The following is a 25,356-nucleotide window of genomic DNA, read 5'->3' on the forward strand; positions in this document are numbered from 1 at the left end:
CGGCAGCCGGCAACCGGTGGTGGCTGCCGTTCTTCCTCCCCTTTTTCCCCCTTTTTCGAACTACATATAAAAAAAAAACTAAGCTTTCTTGTTTTAATTTAATCTATTCTTGGATCTAAATATAAATTATGAGTTTGGGGGTTTAATTTTGATGTTCGATAATTGTAATTGTATGAATTAATTTTCAGATTTGGTTTTTAATTAAAAAGCCCCAATTTTTGAAACCCTAGGTCCTTGATTTATGAAAATTATGAAAGTATATGAGGTATTAATGTTTAGATCTTCAATTTAAGTGTTTTAAGGCTAAATTACAGCAAGTTTTAATTAGAAATAAAGTGCTGAAATTTTATGTAGAGCACTTAATGTTATGTTTTTGAAGGAAATTTAAACTACCCATTAAGTGGGACTTAATTAGGGTGTTTTAAATATAATTTCAGCTTATTCTAATTATTTTAAGAGGGGTTTTAGAATAGTATATATTGCTGGAAATTTGTTTAGAGTGGGTTTTAATGCTCTACTATAATTTTAATGTGTAGGAGACTTCGAAGTGAGCAATTTTTACTAGTCGTGACGATTTTAAGATCGTATTCAAGGTACGTTCACGTACTTAGCATATTTTGATGATGTAGAATCATGCTAGGCTTGATTTCAATCAATTACAAGTAGTATCATGCTAAGGTTTATGTATGGAATTGTGAATTAATGGTGTTGATGATTGAATGGTGAAGCATGAATTATTTGTGATGGTTTATGGATTGGAAAATTATATTTTTGGCATGTTGTGTTTGAACCACATTTTTATTTATGGCATGTTAGAAGGCATGATTAATTAAACTACATGTTTAATTATGTTTGGAATATTGAAAAGGAACTTTATTATGATTCAAATAATTTTTATTGATGCTTTAAGCATGAGGAAGGATGTTAATTGAGATGAACACTACAAGAGGGCGGGGGGGTGAATTGTAGCTGAGTTCCTAAATAATAATTTTGCAAATATAAAACAGAACAAAATAGGAACTTGCGATGCACACAGATTTTACGAGGAAACCTTCTAGTGCCCAACTAGAAGTAAAACCTCGACCCTACCTTAGGGATTTCAAACACAAATAATTCCACTATAATAGGGAAAACACCAAGTTACAACCTATTATAATTCAGCCACTACTCTCAAGTTCCAGAATGAACTTGCTACAGAACAACACCTTGTTCTACCCAGTTTGAGTCCCACACTCAAACTCACTCGTACTCCCTAAGTACAGATCTTCCCCCTTCTCACCAGAAGCTCTCTCTGTATGCAATGATAAAAAAACTCTCACCCTAATAAACCCGAAACCAAATACAAGAATTAACACCTAGTATATGATCGACAAGCTATGCATGAAACTCGAAACTAATATGACAGTATGATAAGCTTGGCAAACTTACGCAACTATAGCTCTGTAAATTCTTCACGCATTAAACTCACAAAAACCTAGGCTCATGTTATTCTCTACTATTTATACGAGTATTACCTGTATAAACAGTAGGTTTACATAAAGATAAATAAGTAAAACTTAACTTATCTTAAAACACGGTTTTTTAATTAAATCCTTTGAAGAAAATCTTTTCAGAAAATAAGATAGAAATATTGAATTAAAAAGCATAATATCTTTTTAACAAACTGATTTTAAAAGATAAATATTTAAAGAAAATCTTTTTCCGATTTCTATCTTTTATCTTTTCCGATTTTAATTTATTTGCCAAGCTAACTGTCACGCTTCTAATAAGTTTCAAGCATATCCTACTTAACATATTTAACAATGAATCTAGAAGATAAAATCTTAACTAAAACATTGCTGCGCTGTACTCTTGTTCTGGTAGGTTTACTTGGACTCCACGCTAACTAAGTTCCTCCAAAGATCTTAGTCAGCAATCTTCAAGTTCCTGTGAAGGAACGTTCCCGTGAGGGAACTCAGTTCCTGTTAAGGAACTCTTCTTTTATATTGAACAACTTTCTTGATAAAGAACTCCTTCAAGTCTTCTCAGCTTTAGTTACTTCTTCCATCTCCAAGATCAATTTCACCTAGGCTGCACAAACACTTGAAAAGTCTTTATGAGATGAGTTTGCTGTAACTTAAGTTCCTCATCATCAAAACCTTTAAACATCAACAATTTCCCCCTTTTTGATGATGACAAACTTAAGCAAACTCTTGAGAAAGTTAAAACAAAATAAAAGGTCGTATTTTTGTATTTTAATTTTATTGACAGAAAATACACAACAGAAATAAAACAAAAACAAAAAGTAAGCTAAGTAAACTAAAAGTAAACTAAACTGAGAAAGTTATGATACTTTCTCAACTGGAACCCAGAACAACTTCAACCTCCATGTTTGCTTCTTCTTTTCCCCCTTTTGGCATTATCAAAAAGTCCTGTATTTTCAAGTTTATGAAACATCCACCAACAGCCCCACAAGCAATTCATCGAGTGTGGGAAACTAAAGGCAGCGCTGCTAAACAACCTCAAGTAAGATCTACTCTTCAGCATAAGTGTTCGAAATATACACAACACACAAGTATAAGCAAGAGTTCCAACTTTTCATTAAAAATATTTAACATCCAGATGAACAATTTTAAAAATTTACAATCAAAATCAATTGTTCAAATACTTAAAAACGAAAATTAAATATGTTCATAACTAAGACAGTGAGAGAAAAAGCTAGTCTGATTTTGAGATGGGGTAGGCTGAATTTGAGATGGGGTAGGCTAGGTTTCAAGAAACTCCAGAATCTTGTTGAAGTCCTCCTTTGTTTGCTTTGCAGAGGCCTCCAACTTTTCTTCAACCCCCTTGAGCTTCACTAGGAACTCCTCCTTCTGTTCCTGTAGAGCCTTGTGAAGTTCTATCTCCTGGAACTCCTTCTGTTCTTGAAGGTCCTTGGTCTGTTTAAACGTCATTCTCTTGAGTTCCTTCAACTCCTTCCCCTGCTCCTGGACCAGTTTTTCAAGTGTCAACACATGAAGTTTTCCAGTAGAGTCCTTCATTTGACTCTCTACCCTCTCCATTCGGTCAGCCAACTCAGCAACTTGCCCTTCAAGGATATTCTCCTCGACATCCAATTCCAGTGGTTGTTCCATGCTAGTTTGAGGAACACCACTGGCAGAAATCCTCCTACTCTTCCTTACAGGCTGCTCTGACATAGCCTTTACACTTTGTTTTCTTTCCTTCCACTCCTTTAATTTTTGAAGAACACTCGAGACAGAGGAGTCCCCTTGATCGATTTTACTCTCTACTTCTTTTGGTTTTGGAGGAGATTTCTTAGGGTTTTCAGAAGGTGTTTGAGAGGTAGAAGATGCTTTGTAGTTTACCATGGCTAACGGAGATGATTCTTCCTAAATTGAGTTTTCTGGACTTTGGGATTCTTCAGAGGAAACAAACTCAGCAATGATCACCATTGAAGCTTAAGGAAGGGTTTTAAAGGGGTTATCAAAGTTTTACTGAGAGGGAGTAAATTTGATGTGACAGTGAGTTGAAAGAAGTGGGTGAAAATTTGCTTTTATAATAAATGAAGCGGTGTGAGGGAATTTAGGAAGTATTCACTGTTTAGTTATTAATTGAACAAATTCAATTAATTTTTCAAAATTTAAACACTGGACGAATATTTCAAAAATTTTAAATTTCCAAATTCAATTAATCTTGAATGAAGTTTCTATAAAACACAATTGGAACACGCTTTCAACATGTATGCTATGTACAAATTTAATAACTTAAGCCGTTGAGCAATTTAATGAACTTACCTTTGGCAGTTAACAACGGTGACACTTAAGCTATGTTTATCACACCAAGTTTGTGGTAGAAGTTCTTTTTGCTCTATTTACAATATTTTTGACTTTGCCATATCTTGAAACTTCGGAGGCTAGTACTTCAGCTTGATCATTCCAAGTTCCAGTCTCAATTTCTCAAATCTTTCTCTGTTCAAGGGCTTGGTTAGAATATCAGCAATTTGATTTTCAGTTTGACAAAATTCTAACTTAATATTCCCTTGCTCCACATTATGTTTAAGAAAGTGATGCCTAATGTGGATATGTTTTACCTTTGAGTGTTGAACTGGATCTTTAGAAATACATATAGCACTTGTATTATCACAATAAATAGGCACACAATAAAAAATAATACCAAAATCTCTGACCTGTTGTTTTATCCATAAGACTTGTGAGCAACATGCTACTGCAGCTACATACTCAGCTTCTGCTGTAGATAAAGCAACTGTGTTTTGCTTCTTGGAACCCCAAGAAACTAAACAAGGTCCTAAAAACTGTACCATACCTGAAGTGCTTTTCCTGTTTACCAAGTCACCTGCATAGTCAGCATCTGTAAAACTATTCAAATTAAAAGAATCACTTCTAGGATAGAAGAGACTCAAATCGTCAGTTCCTTTCAGGTATCTAAGGATTCTTTTTACTGCTGTCAAGTGAGACTCCTTTGGATTTGCTTGGAACCTGGCACACAGACCTACACTAAAAGATATGTCAGGTCTACTAGCTGTTAGATAAAGTAGTGAGCCTATCATACCTCGATACATAGATTGATCAATGCAAGTTCCAGATGGATCTTCATCCAATCTAGTAGCAATTCCCATAGGAGTATTGTTGGTTTTGGCATTTTCCAACTTGTATTTCTTGATCAGTTCCTTAATATATTTTTGCTGATGAATCATAATTCCCTCTTCAGTTTGCTTAATTTGCAAACCAAGAAAGAAATTTAATTCTCCAGTCATGCTCATTTCAAATTCTCCACTCATAAGGTCAGCAAAATACTTGCATAGAGATTCGTTAGTTGCACCAAATAAAATATCATCAACATAAATTTGTACAACTAAGATATCAGTTCCATTTGACTTTAAAAACAATGTTTTATCAATTTTGCCACGTTTAAAACCATTAGCCAAAAGGAACTTAGATAATCTTTCATACCATGCTCTAGGAGCTTGCTTTAACCCATAAAGAGCCTTGTCAAGCTTATAGACATGGTTTGGGAACTCTGGATTTTCAAATCAAGGAGGCTGTTCCACATAGACTTCCTCATTTAAGTATCCATTTAAGAATGCACATTTGACATCCATCTGGTACAGCCTAAAACCCATATAAGCAGCAAAAGCAATAAGTAAACGAATAGCTTCTAACCTGGCTACAGGTGCAAATGTTTCTTCATAGTCAATTCCTTCTTGCTGGTTGAAACCTTGTACAACTAGTCTAGCTTTGTTCCTGACAATAATACCATGTTCATCTAGTTTGTTTCTGAATACCCATTTTAGTCCAATGGACTTCTTGTCTTTAGGTCTAGGTTCCAGATGCCAAACTTTATTTCTTTCAAATTCATTTAGTTCAGCTTGCATAGCATTAATCCAGTCTGCGTCAGTTAAAGCCTCAACATAATTTTTAGGTTCCATGGAAGAAAGGAATGCATTGAATGCACAAAAGTTCCTAAGCTGAGATCTGGTTTGAGTTCCTTTTGTGATGTCACTCATGATTGTGTCAACTGGATGAGATTTCTGATATTTCTAGGGCCTTGGAGTGAAATCTTTGATTGGATACATCCTCTCTTCATTATTGTTGACTGGTTCTTCTGTAGGAACTTGATTCTGGAACTCAGGTTGAACTTCTTCAGGAGTTTCCACATTTTGGCCTTCATTATGATTTTCAATCTGTTCTTGAAGTTGAGTTCCTGGTGCATTCTCCAACTCTGGTTCAACATTTGCTTCAGGATTTGTTACTTCTGCAATTTCAACTTGCTGCTTCTGCAGTGATACTGATTCCTCATCTAGATTTTGCTTACGCACAAGTCCAATCTCGAAATCATCATCACAATCCTGTACATCAACCAAATTTTCAGTCTCATCAAATATAATATGTACAGACTCCTCAACACACATTGTTCTTTTATTATAAACTCTATAAGCTTTACTATTTGAGGCATATCCTAAGAAAACTTCCTCATCACTACGTTCATCAAACTTTCCCAAGTTCCTTTTACCATTATTGTGAACAAAACATTTGCAACCAAAAGATCTAAAGTAAGAAATATTAGGTTTTCTCCCTTTCATAAGTTCATAAGGAGTTTTGTTAGTGATGGCCCTAACAGATACTCTGTTGAGTATATAACATGCAGTGTTCACTGCCTCAGCCCATAAGTTCCTAGGCAGCTTGCTTGATATCAGCATTGTCCTTGCCATGTCTTCAAGACTCCTATTCTTGCGTTCCACTACTCCATTTTGTTGTGGAGTTCTTGGGGCAGAGAAATTGTGATCCATACCATACTCAGCACAAAATTCATCAAATTTTGAATTCTCAAATTCTGTTCCATGGTCAGATCTAAGATGTATCAACTGATTACCTGTTCTTCTCTGTTCTTTCTTAACAAAAGCAACAAACTCATCAAACGTTTCATCCTTGCTTACAAGAAAGAAAACCCAAGTGAACCTTGAAAAATCATCAACAATAACCATTACATATTTCTTACCACTTCTGCTTTGGATTCTCATTGGACCACAAAGATCCATATGAATGAGTTCCAAAGGTCTTTTGGTACTTACCATCTTTTTGGAATTGAAGGAAATTCGGGTCTGTTTACCTTTAGCACAAGCTTCACACACTTTATCATACAGGAACTTAATGCAAGGAAGTCCTTCCACTAAGTTCTTAGATCTTAGTTTATCAAGTAAAGAAAAGCTTGCATGGCCAAATCTTTTGTGCCACAACAGAGGATCATCCTCAATAACACTAAGACATGTTAAACTGCTGTTAGGAACCTCGTTAAGATCCACAACATATGTGTTCCCTTTACGAGTTCCTTCTAAAATTATGTTCCCAGTGTCATTGTGGATGATTCTACATTTGTTTGAAGTAAAGCTAACAGAGTTACCTTTGTCACAAAACTGTGAAATACTTAACAAATTGTGCTTGAGGCCCTCGACCAAAAATACATTATCAATAGCATGGGAACGTGACCTTCCTATCTTGCCAATAACAATTATATCACCTTTCATATTATCACCAAAGGTCACAGTCCCACCATAGTAGGCATCCAGTGAGAGAAATCTAGTTTTATCTCCAGTCATGTGCTTAGAACAACCACTGTCGAGGTACCAAGTGTTGTTCCCCCTCACTGGAACCTGCAAGAAGAATTTAAACGTTAGAGTCAGGAACCCAGGTTTCCTTGGGTTCCTGTGTAACATGGGTTAATTCATTTTTCTTTACCCAGATTTGTTTTACATGTTTGATATTCTTCTGAGTACTTTGTTCTTTCTTAGGACACTTAGCTTGCTTATGCCCTGTATTGCCACAGAAATAACAAACAATGCTACTGGGCAAGTTGACATACTTCTTTTCTTTCTGGAACTTCTTTTTAAAACCTAAACCTTCAGTATTCTTAGTTTGAGCCTTAGTGATCCATTCAGGAACTCTATACTCCATTGGTTGCTTACCTTTCCTAGCCCTCTCAAGTTCCCCCTCAAGACGTGCCTTATCCGTTTTTAACTCTTCCAACTCATGTTTTAATTTTTCAAAATTCGGATAATCAGTAGGTGGAGGAACTTCAGAGCTAGGAGTATCAACAGTAAGTTTTAACAAAGACAATTCCACATTCAAGAGTATGTTATTTTGTTTGAGGTTCTCAATGGTGTCTTTTAAAATTTTATTATCATCAAACAGACTGAAGAACCTGTATTGAATATCAAACTTCATGTTATCAACCCATTCACTGTTCTCTTTGAAAGTTACTAAAGCTTTATCACTTTGCTGTTTGGATCTATGCAATTCCTTTAAATCTTCTTGAATTTCCAAAATAGTATTTATTAGATTCTCTTTAGACAGATGTTTTAATTGGTTATAAGAGAAACATACCTCAGACTCAAGCTCCTTTAGCTTGGCAGCTTCATCAGTTTTTGCCATTAAACATAAATGAGCAGTTTCTTCTGATGGTTGATCCTCCTCTTCTTCTTCTGAATCTGTATCTCCCCAAGCAGCAAGCATGGCTTTCTTAACGTTGTCCTTGGTGAAGTAAGGCTTGTAGACTCTTGACTCCTTGGATTGCTCCTTGCCTTTAGTCTTTACTTTCTCTCCATCCTGAACAGGACAATCTTTGATAAAATGATCCTTTGATCCACACTTGAAACACGTTGTGTTTCTGGAACTTGTATACTTCTTGTTCTTGTCAAACTTCCTATTGTTCATCATCTTCTTAAATTTCCTCACTAGCATAGCCATCTCTTCTTCATCAACTTCTGATCCTTCTGAGTCTTCAGCCTTGAGTGCCAAACCTTTATTTCTGGAACTTTCAGTGTTGGAACTCAGATGAAGTTCATGAGTCATCAATGATCCAGCTAGTTGTTCCATATTGAACTTAGTAAAGTCCTTAGCTTCCTGCATGGCAGTAACCTTGGATCTCCAGCGTTCATCTTGTGGTAGGCTTCTTAAAATCTTCCTTGCCTGTTCATCAATAGGAATTTGCCTGCCAAGGGAGTTCAGTTCATTAATAATATCATTGAATCTAGTAAACATCTCTTCTATGGTTTCTTTGGATTGCATTTCAAACCTTTCATACCTAGACATCAATAAATCTATTTTAGAATGTTTTACCTCGTTAGTACCTTCATGAGTTACCTGTAACAAATCCCAAATCTGTTTAGCAGACTTGCATCTCATGATACGATTATGTTCATGGGGTCCAAGTCCACAGTGCAGATACTTTATAGCTAAAGCGTTCATTTCAAGTTTCTGATAATCTTCTTTATCATAATCAAAAATAGATTTAGAAACTACCTCATGCTTGTCATTGGTTTGAGTTATTTCAAAATCACCAGTTTCAATTACACGCCAAACCTGGTAATTTTCGGCCTTGATGAATATCTCCATCCTGTTCTTCCAGTAGGCATAAAACTTACCGTTGAACATAGGTGGACGTTGGGTAAAGTACCCTTCTTCAAGTTTCTCCTTGTAATTCATCTCTCCAGGAACTTACTCAGCAAAATTATCTGCTTGCACGTGAGAACCTAGCTCTGATACCAATTGTTAATTGAGATGAACACTACAAGAGGGGGGGGGGGTGAATTGTAGTTGAGTTCCTAAATAATAATTTTGCAAATATAAAACAGAACAAAATAGGAACTTGCGATGCACACAGATTTTACGAGGAAACCTTCTAGTGCCCAACTAGAAGTAAAACCTCGACCCTACCTTAGGGATTTCAAACACAAATAATTCCACTATAATAGGGCAAACACCAAGTTACAACCTATTATAATTCAGCCACTACTCTTAAGTTCCAGAATAAACTTGCTACAGAACAACACCTTGTTATACCCAGTTTGAGTCCCACACTTAAACTCACTCGTACTCCCTAAGTACAGATCTTCCCCCTTCTCACCAGAAGCTCTCTCTGTATGCAATGATAAAAAAACTCTCACCCTAATAAACTCGAAACCAAATACAAGAATTAACACCTAGTATATGATCGACAAGCTATGCATGAAACTCGAAACTAATATGACAGTATGATAAGCTTGGCAAACTTACGCAACTATAGCTCTGTAAATTCTTCACGCATCAAACTCACAAAAACCTAGGCTCATGTTATTCTCTACTATTTATACGAGTTTTACCTGTATAAACAGTAGGTTTACATAAAGATAAATAAGTAAAACTTAACTTATCTTAAAACACGGTTTTTTTAATTAAATCCTTTGAAGAAAATCTTTTCAGAAAATAAGATAGAAATATTGAATTAAAAAGCATAATATCTTTTTAACAAACTGATTTTAAAAGATAAATATTTAAAGAAAATCTTTTTCCGATTTCTATCTTTTATCTTTTCCGATTTTAATTTATTTGCCAAGCTAACTGTCACGCTTCTAATAAGTTTCAAGCATATCCTACTTAACATATTTAACAATGAATCTAGAAGATAAAATCTTAACTAAAACATTGCTGCGCTGTACTCTTGTTCTGGTAGGTATACTTGGACTCCACGCTTACTAAGTTCCTCCAAAGATCTTAGTCAGCAATCTTCAAGTTCCTGTGAAGGAACGTTCCTGTGAGGGAACTCAGTTCCTGTTAGGGAACTCTTCTTTTATATTGAACAACTTTCTTGATAAAGAACTCCTTCAAGTCTTCTCAGCTTTAGTTACTTCTTCCATCTCCAAGATCAATTTCACCTAGGCTGCACAAACACTTGAAAAGTCTTTATGAGATGAGTTTGCTGTAACTTAAGTTCCTCATCATCAAAACCTTTAAACATCAACAAAGGAGCTATATAAGTGTCTATGTACACAAGGAATAAATTGTATGTTGGTGCCTTTGTGCACTTAAGGTGTTTTTAACACCGAGGGATAGGATTTTTGGCGCATTATGCGTTTAAGGTGTCTTTGACACTGAGGTAGAATTAAAAAGGGTTCAACAATAAATAATATGTGGTCATTAATTATTCAAGAAGTAAATTGGTATGTTTGTGTGATTGTATAATTATTGTTGATTGACTTATTATGCTTTGAGAGTCATCACCAAGTCTAATAATATGTAAATAACGTAAAGTGAAAGAGATTACGCACCAAAACTCTTGGAACGTATATACCTTGAGTATGAACAATGGGGGGAGTTATGGGGTTTTATATTTAACCATAACTTCCAACGGAGAACAGGACGCTGTATATTCCTTTTTATTTTCATGCGCTGGAATTCCGCCACCTATGTGTGGCACAGGTTTGTTGCTGGCACGACTAGCTCCCGTGTCAGTTAACCCCAATTTATTGGGATAGGTATAGTTGGAAACCGTTCGATGCGTAATCAACGTTAAATGAATTATTTAGTGTCTAGTTAGAGTGTCTTGTTGATTGTTGTGTGTGCTTGTAAACAGGTGCAATGAGGTAAGTGTGTGTGATGATAGGAGAATGTATGTTAGTGTGTTTAATTACGCTTATGTACTCAGCTTTGCTGATTGTGTGTGTTGTTTGTGTCTGGCCATGTATTTATCTTGGCCCTACGATGATCCATTTTAATGGAGAGTAGTGGGGGCAAGTAGAGATACACTTTTCAGGTAGTGAAGCATGTTCATGACGGGGCATGAGTGAAGAGAGAATCATGCTAGCTTCCATTAGAATATGATGTGTTTTATGCATTGAATATTTTATTATATTACTTTATGGACTAACACAAAAGTTTGGTTGTTTCGGTTTTGAATAAGGGCCTTAAATGGTTCCAAGTTGTAGTGGATTTTATTTGACTTTGGTTTTGTTGATTTTCAACTTTACCTTCGTTGGTTTGTTTTTTAAATTGTGTTACTTAAATAGTTTTGGTTTTCAAGTCTTCCTCTGTGTATCTTTAATAGTTTCCTTAGCCGTTTTCACGGTGGCGGTAATGTCTTAGATATTCCTAAAACGTATTTTAAAAAGAGTAAAGTGTGTATTTAAAGGAAAGGAACTTCTAGGGTGTTACACCTATTGGGCCATTTCCAGAGCCAAAACCTGAAGAAAGGAGCGCCAAATGGAATCCCAATGCCTATTGCAAGTACCATCAAGGAAGGGGCCACACTACAGAGCAATGTTGGAATTTGAAGGACGTCATTCAAGACTTGATGAATGCAAACAAACTTCCTGTCCCTCCAGGCGGCAAGAAGTAATGAATACAAGGCACACAGATCCTTCGTGCAAGATTTCATGATTTCTTTCTTTATCATTCTTCTCCATTCCCCCATTCATGTCTAGCATAGGTTTTCCACTTTGAATTTTTTTATATGTTTCATGTGTTTCGTTCACCTTTTCCATTAATAAAATGAGCAATTTTCCTTTACATCTCGATCATAGAATTTTTCGTTCATTCATTCATTCTCAATAAAAAAAAAAAAATCAATTACCGAACTAAACCCAAGGTACACCAATGACTTGAGGCACCTTTGCAACCATGTCATTCCCTGTTAACCGTTCAATCACATTCCATTTCTTCATCAACCATTTTGAGCCTCGTCTAACGTTTGGCCTTCATTTCTTCGACCCACATTCACTTAACCCTGGGATTGGAAGATGTGTAATTGTATAACATTCAAAAAGCAAGTAAAAAAAAAAAAGAAAGCAGCAAAGCAACAATAAAACAATGTTTAAAGGCAAGTGTTCCAATGTCTTTGATATGAACACGTCTCAAATTGCGTCTCTCATCGAGTGCTTGGTACCGTGCCTGAGAAACATGAATGCTAAGTGAGTGATGGACCGCATGATCTGAGATTGTCTACATTGATTCAAAAGAATAAAAAAAAAAGAGAAAAAAAGAAATTCAAAACAAAAAAAAAAAAAGAAGAAGAAGAAGTAGAAGAAAAAAAAGTTGAAAATAAACTTGCAAAATTCAAAATTTTCAAATTCAAAATTACACATCTTGGGGATTCTCTCGGGTCTTGAGCCTTTTTATCCCTTTCTTCCTTAAACCATCAACTTAACCACATTACAACCCTTGAAAGACCTCTTTGAGGTGTACATACGCTTGTGCAAAGTTCGGTTAGAGCTACATTCAGCCTGATTCCTAACGGATACGTAGGCAACCTCACATTGAGGTGCGGCCACATTCACATTCATATCTATACATGATCGAGTCAAAGAATATCCAATGCTTATCCCTACCCATTTAGAGCTAGACTTGGGGGCTTGAACCCAAATCACATTAGCTTACCCAGCCTGAAGAGTCATCATCTTTAACTCTTCTTGTTTGGGGGTAAAAATACCCCTATATATGTGGACCAATGCCACCTCGACACGTGTTCGCAAGCTCAGCGCTCAATGAGCCAATTAGAGCATGACACGTGTCACTCAATGATAGAAGGGTGAAAATGGGCTCTAAGCCCACAACCCTAGAAACCGTAAAACGATGGGAAGCCAATCTACTTAGGTTAAATGACCTAAGAGGCACATATCCCAATGCTCTATAAATACTGATTATTACATCAGTTTTAGGGGATCCAATTCTCTCTCTAAGGGCAATGCCCCCCACATTTACTCTCCCTTCTCTCTACTTTCTCTCTCTAAAATACATTATTTCGGTCACTGACTTGATCGTCGGAGGCGGACCTCCGACCCTCTGGGGTCCGTTGTTTTGCAGGTGAATGGGTCGTTCGAGTGTTGCATTGCGGATCTGTCTCCCGCGGTGTTGTTCCAAAGAATACTACAAGAAGGGGGGGTTGAATTGTAGTATGAGAATTTAGCCTAACTTTTTTTTTACGTGGAAAACTCCTTGGCCCTAACAAGGAGAAAAACCACGACCACTTGGGATTTTGGGAAAAGATTCTTCACTATAATAGGGCAAATGATCCTATTACAAGCTAAAGACTCAAACTCAAGTTCCTCAACGAACTTGAGACCCTGAGGAACAAGTCACCCAACTTGTTACTCTTCTCTTCTCTTTCTCTCTTCTCACTTCTCTGTTCTCTCTTCTCTTTCTCTTCTCTTTCTCTTCTCTCTCTCTCTTCTCTTTCTCATACACAAATGTTCACTCGAACTTCCCCATTCCCCAATTACAACTCGAAAGAAAAACAAACTCTAGTATAAGGACATTAAACACTCTAATGAACTTGTGTGGAATTTGACTCTTAACTCGTTTAAAGCTTGAAAACTTATGTGATAAAGGGTAAGTTTTTCCATCTGAAATCAACATCTATTTATAGACCAAAATTCGTTTAAGAAAAACTTCTTTGTGCAGCAAATCCACAACGCCACTACTCCAACCCACTAAGAAGATCATGTTCCTAAAATTAAGGAAACATGAACTCCTTAATGTGCACGACCATGACTTGAAGAAAATCATGGAGGAGTAGGCCGCAAGTTTTTAGAAAACGTGGGAGATTTTATTTGCAAAAGATATTTTTAGAAAATCAGAAATAAAATCTTTTTGGTTAAGAAAAAGATAATCGTTAAAAGACTTAACCACTTACCTAAAAACTAGCATGCACAATTTTATCTCTTTAGACCAATTCCACACAGATTTTTTGAGTGCCATTTAATATCTTATACTTACATAAATCCTAAAATATAAAAATATATTTAGTCTTCATGTTCTCTGATGAAGCTTCTACTCCGAGGCTTCTGTTCCTTGGGAGGAACTTCTCTTCTCTGATGAGGCTTCTTCTCTGAAGCTTCTGTTCCCTGAGGGAACCTTCTCTTCTCCAGTCTTCATTTCTGAAGCGCCAGTTCCTGTGAGGGAACTCTTCTATATGGCTAGCTCTACTTCTGGCCTTCTTGTTCCTCATGGTATTTTTACAAGACACTTAATTCTCCTGGTCTTTATAACTGAGTACACACTTAAACAATCAAGCACTTATTAGTTTGTAAGTAAGTGAGGTTGTGTCATCATCAAAATCATTAAGTCCAACAATATTCCCCCTTTTTGATGATGACAAACAAACCAAACTTACTTACAAGGAAACAGAGATAATCCATTTTATTCCTAAAGAAAGGAAATGCAAAAACAAAATACAATGCAGAATGGAAACTAATGTTTAAGGAAATAAACAATGCATAAATGAATAACTTAAGGAAAAACTGAAAAAACTTGTATATACATTATACCTGCTTGTAGAGATTAGGCAGCTTGTGAAGATTTCGAACAGAGACCATAGAATGATTAAGTTTCCTTGATAGTTTGCATCCTTTTCCCCCTTTTGGCATTATCAAAAACTATCACACACACGTATAGTATACCATAACACAACACCAACTAGTGGTTTAGTGTTAAGACAAGAAGCATGCATAGAGAGAAAATATTCACAAAGCATATAGGCAAAAGAAACATAGACATTCATCATCCAAAACCGATTAAAAACATCGGCCAAATGTACCAAATTCGCAAGTTTGCCAAAGAAATTAAAAAGTGTCCACAATATTACAGACCAAATAAAAAATTGTTCCCAAAAGCAAATAAACATAAGTTTCATCAACATAAAGAGGCTGCAAGGAAAGACAGGTTAAGATGCAATGCTCTGGTCATCATCAACAGCAAGATCCTCCAGCTTCTTGCTGATTTGAGACACTATGTCCTTCACAATGGACTGTCTCCCTTGTTCAGAGCTTGAGACCAGCTTCTTGACATCAGTGCTCAGAATGAGCATGCTCTTCTTCAAGTCAGCCATGTTTTGCTTTGAATCCTCTTGTTCCTTCAACACCTTCAGGAGCATATCTTTCATCTCCTTGACCTCCTCGCTGGGAGCCTTTGATGGGGAACTGAAAGCTGCAAAACCTGTTCCTGCAGATGCATACTTGCCCAGACTAGGAGAGCTTGAGACTTTCTGCAATTCCTCTTGCACCCTAGTCATATCAATGCAAATGGGTGCAGAGGGCTCCTTTTTCTTCATTAGCCTTAAACTCTTCCTTTTCTTCCTTCCCCCTGTCTCAGTCACTTCCTCAACCACCTTTTCCTCTTCCTCCTCCTGAATATCCTGCACTACTCCCTCTATGATCCCAGTAGCTCTCTCCTCTTCCCCCTCATCTAGTCCACCTACTTCCTTAGGCCTTTTCTCCTTTTCCTCCAGCACAACTTCAAAACATCCATCCACAACCTTCATCTTATGATTTTCAAGGAAAATAGATTGCATGTATTCGGTGTTTTTGAGGGGCAGAGGTTCTTTATCAGTAAAGGAGATGCCAAAGCTTTCGAAAACATAGGTAAGTAGGTTACCATATCCCACCTTCCATCCTTTTGGAACACAGTGAGAAAGGTGTTGGATCATGATGGAGGGAAAGTTAATTTGGATCTTTTTGGCTAGGCAATAGATGAGAACAAAGTCAAGCTTGTTGGCACTGTCTCTCTTTTGGGTTCGAGGAATAATGTCACTGAAAACAAATTTTAGCAGAATTTTGTCAAGAGGGGTTAGGTCATTGTGATTTATGTAGGTTTCCTCCGGGCCTCCACCTAGAAACTCTACTATCTCATCAATATTTGCATCAGGAAAAGGGTTCCTTATCACATTACTCTTAAAATACAAGTCATATCCAGTATTAGGAACATCAAACAACTCAGCCAAGTACATCGCATCAAACTCAATTTCTTTTTCATACACACAGCAACGAATAACACCTTTAGAATATTTGAAACTTTTGCAAAAATCCCTCATAGCATCAACATACATACTCCGATTAAAGCATTCACTCAACAAATTCACCCAATTTTGAGCTTCAATCAAATCAAGCAGTTCATACAATTTAACAGACTTACACCAAGGAAGATTAATAGCCAAACCTGTCACAAAGTGATCACTAATCTTCTCTTGCCGTTTCATGGCTGCAGGCTTGTCTCGGTAATTGACCCCTAGTTCCAGAGCGCTTTCTTCTTCTTCTTGCATGTCATCGGAATTCCTTTTTCGAGAAGATTGGGATTCGGTGGTTGAATCCACTTTTGGAGGCTCTTGGTTATCAATGGGGTTAATTTCCGGTGGGATTTCCATGGTAATTTCTGGAATTGGGTTAGTGTTAAGGTCGGCTTCAATTTGGGTTTTTGGAGAGGTAGACATTGGAGAGTAGTTTTGATCGAAGTGATGAGAGAGAAGGTAATTTTTGTGTGGTGTAAATTTGTGTGAGGCTGACATCTTTTATGGTGGAGGTAAATTGGTGAAGTGAGGTGTCGTTTGGGAGGTGAGGTGAATTTAGTTGATTTGACATTCATATTTATTGCTTAGGGAAACGCAAACCGTGTTTCAAGAGAGTAGTGTAAGTGGGCTACTTTTTGAACAAAAGATAATGATGAATTTAGATGCATTCATCCAATTTTTGTGTTTAGATAAAAAGAATTTGGAATTTTGAAAAATAGATAAACACAACAATTTTATCTTTTGAATATTGTTAGTAAAGAACACTTGCAAATACAACTTGATACACAGAACAAATCAACAAGGCTCATGCAACCAATTTTGGACTTTTCATATTCTATGTCTTTCAAATTTACATGCCCTTAGTAAATATTACTCCTGCTTACAACCTGTCTTAACTATGTAATTAAACATATAACACTTGTGCACAGTATACAACAGATTAAGCATGTCAGTTTGAGTTTCATACCTGAGGGAACTTGATGCATTTTTCTCAGTATAACTTAATCATCCCAAGTTCCATTCTCATCTTCTCATGCCTTTCTCTATTTAAGGGTTTTGTTAATATATCTGCAATTTGATTGTCAGTTTGGCAGAAATCTAATTTAATCAAACCCTTTTCAACATTACCCTTAAGGAAATGATGCCTTATATGAATATGCTTAACTCTTGAATGATGGACTGGATCTTTAGATATGCAAATTGCACTGGTGTTTTCACAGTAGATAGTAATGCAATTAAATTTAATACCAAAGTCACGTCACTGTTGTTTTATCCAGAGGACTTGAGAGCAACAAGCAGCTGCTGCTACATACTCAGCCTCTGCAGTAGATAATGCAACAGTATTTTGTTTCTTGGAACCCCAAGAAACTAGACAAGAGCCAAGGAACTGAACCATACCTGAGGTGCTTTTCCTATTGAATAGGTCACCTACATAGTCAGCATCTGTGAATCCTCTAAGCATAAAGTCATCACTTCTAGGATAGAACAGACACAGGTCATCTGTTCCTTTGAGGTATCTCAAAATTCTCTTAACAGCCGTTAGATGTGATTCTTTAGGATTAGACTGAAATCTAGCACACAATCCAACACTAAAGGAAATGTCAGGCCTACTGGCTGTTAGATATAACAATGAACCAATCATACCTCTGTAAGTGGTTTGATCCACACTTGTTCCTTGTGGATCCTCATCAAGTCTTGTTGCTTTTCCCATAGGTGTATGATTTGTCTTGGCATTTTCCATGTTGTACTTCTTCAGAAGTTCCTTGACATACTTCTGTTGGTGAATCATTATTCCTTCAGCTGTTTGCTTTATTTGAAGTCCAAGGAAGAAATTCAATTCACCCATCATGCTCATCTCAAATTCACCACCCATTAGCTCAGCAAAGTACTTGCACAAACCATTGTTAGTAGCACCAAATATAATATCATCTACATAGATCTGTACAACTAACAAATCAGTTCCTCAAGATTTAAGAAAAAGAGTTTTGTCTACTTTTCCTCTTTTGAAGTCATTTTTCAGTAGGAACTTTGAAAGCCTTTCATACCAGGCTCTTGGAGATTGTTTGAGCCCATAGAGAGCTTTATCAAGCTTAAAAACATGATTTGGAAATTTTGGATTTTCGAAACCTGGAGGTTGTTCAACAAACACCTCCTCATTTAAGAAACCATTTAGAAAAGCACATTTCACATCCATTTGATAGAGTTTGAAACCCATAAAAGAAGCAAAAGCCACTAGAATTCTAATAGCTTCTAATCTAGCTACAGGAGCAAAGGTTTCATCGAAATCAATACCTTCCTGTTGGTTGTAGCCCTTTACAACCAATCTAGCCTTGTTCCTTACTATGGTGCCATGTTCATCAAGCTTGTTCCTGAACACCCATTTGAGCCCAATTACTTTCTTTCCCTTAGGCTTTGGCTCAAGGTGCCAGACCTTGTTCCTTTCGAACTCATTGAGTTCCTCTTGCATGGCCACTATCCAATCAGCATCTCCCAAGGCTTCTTGATGATTTCTTGGTTCTAGAATGGACAAAAATGCATGGAATGCGCAGTAGTTCCTCATCTGTTATCTTATTTGAGTTCCTTTTCCTATATCACTGATAATTAGATCAGTTGGATGGGAACCTCGATACCTGAATGGCCTGGGTTGGAATTCCCTTGCTGGAACTCTAATTTGAGGAGCTTCTGTTTCTGTTCCTTCTGCTTCTTCTGCTTGTTCCTCATTCACCTGTTCATATGGTTGAGGAACCTCTCCATTTTCTTGATGATCCTCTTCTGGAGCAGGCTGCTTTTCTTTGGTTTGCTTTTGGGTCTCTTCTTCATCCCTGTCTCTTATCAATCCAATTTCAAAATCATTATCATCTTCTTGTTCCTGTACACTCACAAACTGGTTAACTTCATCAAAGATTATATGAATGCTTTCCTCAACACACATTGAGCTTTTATTGTAAACTCTATAAGCTTTGCTATCAGAGGCATATCCTAGAAATATGGCCTCTTCACTTCTTTCATCAAATTTCCCAAGGTTTTTCTTACCATTGTTATGTACAAAGCACTTACAACCAAAGGCTCTAAGATGAGATATGTTTGGCTTTCTTCCCCTGAATAGTTCATAGGGAGTCTTGTTGATGATACTTCTTATTGTTACTCTGTTAAGGACGTAACATGCTGTATTTACGGCTTCAGCCCAGAAGTTCCTTGGAAATCCACTTGCAATCAGCATCGTTCTAGCCATTTCCTCATGGGTTTGATTCTTCCTTTCTACAACTCCATTCTGTTGGGGAGTCCTTGAAGCTGAGAAGTTATGATTCATGCCATTTTCCCTGCAAAACTCATCGAATCTTGAGTTCTCAAATTCAGTTCCGCGATCTGATCTGAGATGGACTATGGAGTGAACACTGATTTTCTGTATTTTCTTGGCAAAGGCAACAAACTCGTTAAAAGTTTCATCTTTACTAGCAAGAAAAATAACCCAAGTGAATCTAGAATAATCATCAACAATAACCAAAACATATTTCTTGCCACTCCTTCTTTAAATTCTCATGGGACCCCACAAATCCATATGGATTAATTCCAAAGGCTTTGTAGTGCTCACCATTTTCTTCAATTTAAAAGATGAGCGAACATGCTTGCCTTTCACACATGCATCACAAACTTTGTTCTGTAGGAACTTGATAATAGGAAGTCCCACAACCAAGTTCCTTGATCTTAGCTTGTCCAGTAATGAAAAGCTAGCATGTCCAAAACGTTTATGCCATAGCAGGGGATCATCTTCAACAACACTCAGACATGTAAGGTTGTTCCTTGGGATTAAGTTGAGGTCAACTGTATAAGTGTTCCCTCTTCTTGTTCCTTCTTAAACAACCTTTCCTGACTTGTTGTTGATGATGTTACAAGAATCAGAAGTAAAACTTATAGAGTTTCCTTTGTCACAAAATTGTGATATACTGAGCAAATTGTGCATTAAGCCCTCGACAAGGAACACATTATCAATGGAATGAGATTTTGATCTACCAATTTTGCCTTTTCCAATGATCTCGCCCTTCTTATTATCCCCAAAGGTTACTGTTCCTCCAGGGTAGTCTTCTAGTGAGAGGAATTTTGATTTATCACCTGTCATATGCTTTGAACAACCGCTGTCGAGATACCACGAGTTGTTCCCCCTCACTAGGACCTGCAACAAAACTAAGCATTAGGATCAGGAACCCAGGTTTCCTTGGGTTCCTTAGACGTGGATGCAATATCAGTTTTCTTGACCCACACTTGTTTTACATTTCTTTTATCAGCTTATTCTCTTATCCTACACTGTCCATAGAGATGTCCAGTCTTACCACAAAAAGTGCATACCTTCATGCTAGGAAGCTCAACATATTTCTTTTGCTTACCTTTCTTGGTCATATAACCAAGACCTTCAGTTCTTTTTCCTTGAGCTTCAGCTATCCACTTAGGTATGACTTTTGGGTCAATACTTCTATCCTTTCTAGCATTCAGTTCCTATTCAAGTTGATCCTTTTGGGTTTTTAAAGTAGAAAGCTCATTTTTCAATTTTTCAAAATCAACATTGAATTTAAGCAATTGATCGCTTGAGGAACTGCTAGAACTGATATCAGAATTCATGAGCTTATACTGAGTTAGTTCAACATTCAGAAGAATACTTTCATTCTTAATCCTATCAGCTATCTCAGTTATGTGTTTGTATTTAAAATCAAGCTCTCTTAGTTTGCTTTGAGACTTGGCATAGGCTGTTTCCAACCAAGCACCATGTTCTTTGCAAACCTTAAGAGCTTTTTCACATTTGTTCAACTTTACACATGTATCTCTAAAGAATTCTTCTTCTTCTAGACATATATCTATCAAGACATCTTTAGAGAGAGTTTTAAGCTGTTTAGGATCAAGAAATACCTCTTTCTGGAGTTCCTCAAGGTAAGCCTTTTCATCATCTGATTTGGCCATTAAACAGAGATTGGCTGTCTCCTCTTCTGGTTGGTCATCATCTTCTTCTTCACTTTCTGAGTCTCCCCAGGCTGCTATCATGGCCTTCCTCATGTCTGACTTTTGATAGTTTGCTTTGCTGAATTTTTCTCTTCCTTGTTCCTTAGCCTTTCCTTTCCCTTTATCATTTTCCCAAAGGGGACAGTCTCTGATAAAGTGATCTGGAGATCCACACTTATGGCAGTTGTAGTCAGGCTTTGGATTTGAGGTCTTTTTCCCAAAGTTCCTTGAGGTTCGGCCTTTCTTAAACATCTTTTTAAATCTTCGCACAATTAGGGCAGCCTCATCCTCGTCCACTTTTGTGTCTTCCTCCTCATCAGCCTTAAGAGCCAATCCCTTGTTCCTCATGGGTTCATTGTTGACTCCAAGGTGTAACTCATGAGTCATGAGAGAACCTGCTAGTTGTTCAATATTGAAGTTGGTAAAGTCCTTCGTTTCCTGAAGGGCTGTCACCTTAGCTCTCCACCTCTCATCTTGTGGAAGACTTCTAAGAACCTTCCTAACCTGCTCATCTGTAGGAATCTGTCTACCAAGGGAAACCAACTCATTTATGATGTTAGTAAAACGGGTTAGCATCTCTTGAATGGTTTCCTTAGGCTGCATTTCAAATCTTTCATACTTAGACATAAGTAGATCAATTTTTGAGCGTTTAACCTCATTAGTTCCTTCATGAGTAATCTGCAGCAAATCCCAGATTTCCTTAGCGTTCTTGCACCCCATAACACGATTGTGTTCGTGAGGTCCAAGTCCACAGTGGAGCAATTTCACAGCCATAGCATTTATTTCCATTTTATCAAAGTCTTCTTTTTCATATTCAGACATAGGCTTAGGGATTACCTCGTTCTGAGCATTTGTTTTGGTGACTTCAAAATCACCAACCTCGATGACCCTCTAGACTTGGTAGTTCTCTGCCTTGATAAAGATCTCCATGCGGTTCTTCCAGTAGGTATAGAACTTGCCGTTGAACATAGGAGGCCTCTGTGTTGAGTATCCTTCCTCGAGCTTCTCATGAGTATTCATTTTCTCCAAGACCTTTCTTCTTCAGGGTTTCCTGATTTTCCTAGAAGTTAGGCTCTGATACCAATTGTTGTTCCAAAGAATACTACAAGAAAGGGGGGTTGAATTGTAGTATGAGAATTTAGCCTAACTTTTTTTTTACGTGGAAAACTCCTTGGCCCTAACAAGGAGAAAAACCACGATCACTTGGGATTTTGGGAAAAGAATCTTCACTATAATAGGGCAAATGATCCTATTACAAGCTAAAGACTCAAACTCAAGTTCCTCAACGAACTTGAGACCCTGAGGAACAAGTCACCCAACTTGTTACTCTTCTCTTCTCTTTCTCTCTTCTCACTTCTCTATTCTCTCTTCTCTTTTTCTTCTCTTTCTCTTCTCTTTCTATTCTCTCTCTCTTCTCTTTCTCATACACAAATGTTCACTCGAACTTCCCCATTCCCCAATTACAACTCAAAAGAAAAACAAACTCTAGTATAAGGACATTAAGAACACTCTAATGAACTTGTGTGGAATTTGACTCTTAACTCGTTTAAAGCTTGAAAACTTATGTGAGCAAGGGTAAGTTTTTCCATCTGAAATCAACAGCTATTTATAGACCAAAATTCGTTTAAGAAAAACTTCTTTGTGCAGCAAATCCACAACGCCACTACTCCAACCCACTAAGAAGATCATGTTCCTAAAATTAAGGAAACATGAACTCCTTAATGTGCACGACCATGACTTGAAGAAAATCATGGAGGAGTAGGCCGCAAGTTTTTAGAAAACGTGGGAGATTTTATTTGCAAAAGATATTTTTAGAAAATCAGAAATAAAATCTTTTTGGTTAAGAAAAAGATAATCGTTAAAAGACTTAACCACTTACCTAAAAACTAGCATGCACAATTTTATCTCTTTAGACCAATTCCACACAGATTTTTCGAGTGGCATTTAATATCTTATACTTACATAAATCCTAAAATATAAAAATATATTTAGTCTTCATGTTCTCTGATGAAGCTTCTACTCCGAGGCTTCTGTTCCTTGGGAGGAACTTCTCTTCTCTGATGAGGCTTCTTCTCTGAAGCTTCTGTTCCCTGAGGGAACCTTCTCTTCTCCAGTCTTCATTTCTGAAGCGCCAGTTCCTGTGAGGGAACTCTTCTATATGGCTAGCTCTGCTTCTGGCCTTCTTGTTCCTCATGGTATTTTTACAAGACACTTAATTCTCCTGGTCTTTATAACTGAGTACACACTTAAACAATCAAGCACTTATTAGTTTGTAAGTAAGTGAGGTTGTGTCATCATCAAAATCATTAAGTCCAACACGCGGGACGTACACGCCCTCCACTCGGGTAAGTACAAAAAACCCCAAAACATTTGGCGCCGTCTGTGGGGAGACACATCTATAATGGCACAACGGCAGTGGATCACCGACTCAAGAGGGGAGCGTCCTTTGGGAGGCAGCAGGCATCATGAGGCCGGATGTCAAGTACATCAGGCGTCGTGAGGTTGAATGTTGAGAGTCAGGCAGCCAAAAAGGCCTGTCAGACTAAGTCATGCATATTTGAAGGTTAAAGGGCAATGCCGTTTAATCTAAATTTTATTAGGGGAGAGACGGCTAAATTGGCCAACTTCACTATTTTAAACGAACTCATTCAATGAGTCGGCCGCATGCTATTTATGATTGATAGTTTGATACTATCAACATCATGGCCGCATGCTATTCATGATTGATAGTTTGATACTATCAACATCATATATATTAACAAATATATATGTATATGAATGTTACTAATTGTATTATACATAATATAATACAATAAATTTTTAAGAGTAAACTCTTGTAATTAGTGGAAGTACATGCGGCAAGTGACATTCACTTCCATACTTCCAAGTTTTTGATAGCTAGCATGGTCATTAATTTTATTCACTAAAGTTCACTAGCTCATTAACTAGTGGAGTGAGAGATTCATCATTTTTTCATTTTTAAAATTGAGCGGCTTGCTTTTTACTATGGTGGCCGACACTGTGCAAGTAACAGTTGGTTTTGCTTGCAATAGGACAACCGACACTATATACCAAGCTACTCCGCTATTTCATTAATAAGCTTCTCCCTATTAACATAGGCGGCTTTTCTCCATTTGAGGTAATTTGTGAGCTCCATGATTAGCAATAACTCAGGCGGCATTTAAGTGGATGCCTGATTGATACAACCGGCCTTGCAACTAATATAGCAGCCGCACGAACCCCATAATGCATAGTCATCATGTAATGCAGGCGGCATAAGGTTAGCTTTGCTCCAATGGTGTCAGACGGTGATCACTATCAATGGTGGCAGCAGGGGCATCTCTGCTCACCAATCATTTGGGCAGCTTTGCTCGTCAAATAAGCCGGTTGCAGGGCTGTTTTCTTTATCAAAAGCTGGCTCAAGTTAATTTTATTAAACTTGATAGTTTACATTTCAATTATCATGTGTGGGAAAAATAGCCTAAGCGGCATATTAGAGTCAATTATAATGGTAATTGATGATGAAAAAACATTATGAGAAGTATAGCTTGAATTCTACACTTTGGTGAAATTGAATTATAAGCTTTGGTGGAGTGTAGTGTGGACCAACTACTCCACTACGCAAGGCTCTTGATCAACTTCATTAATTTCAGCTCCCATACCCGTCTGACATTGGAATTTTCATCAAGAAGGAGCTCAATCGGCATTCGAGAGTAGTTGCATTTCTTCATGCGACACTTAAAGGCCAAACTATTTTCTTGTGGTAACATACACAAGCGGCCAAGCTATTTTCTTGTGTTAACATACACAAGCGGCCAAGTCTTTTTCTTGCGTTAGCATACACAAATGGGGAGTATGCCAACTCTTATTATAGCAGCCGGTCAGAGCTAGCAACGGTGGCAGCCGGTCAGATCAGAGCTATGAACGGTGCCTCAATTAAGCGGTTGCCATGGCTCAACTTCTCATCAATTTATCCCGGCTGCAAGGGCAGCTTTACTCACCAATTAAGTCCGCCTGCAGGGCTGCCTTGTGCCTCAATTGTACCCGGCTGTGTGATGCTTTGTTAATTCTCAAAGACCAGCCGTAGGGGCTGCATGGTTCTTCATTTAGACTGGATGTGTCATTGGCTCTTTGAGCTTGATGAAGGGATTCTCTGTTCATTGATACCTTCGGTTGGTCTATTCAACCTCATCATTATTAATCATAATAATCATTATTATGATTGTGATTGATTCATAAAAAAAAAAAAAAAAATAGTGAGTGGGTTAAATTAGCCAACTA

This window comes from Chenopodium album, chromosome 8 (assembly GCF_948465745.1).
Source record: "Chenopodium album chromosome 8, dcCheAlbu1.1, whole genome shotgun sequence".
NCBI lineage: Eukaryota > Viridiplantae > Streptophyta > Magnoliopsida > Caryophyllales > Amaranthaceae > Chenopodium > Chenopodium album.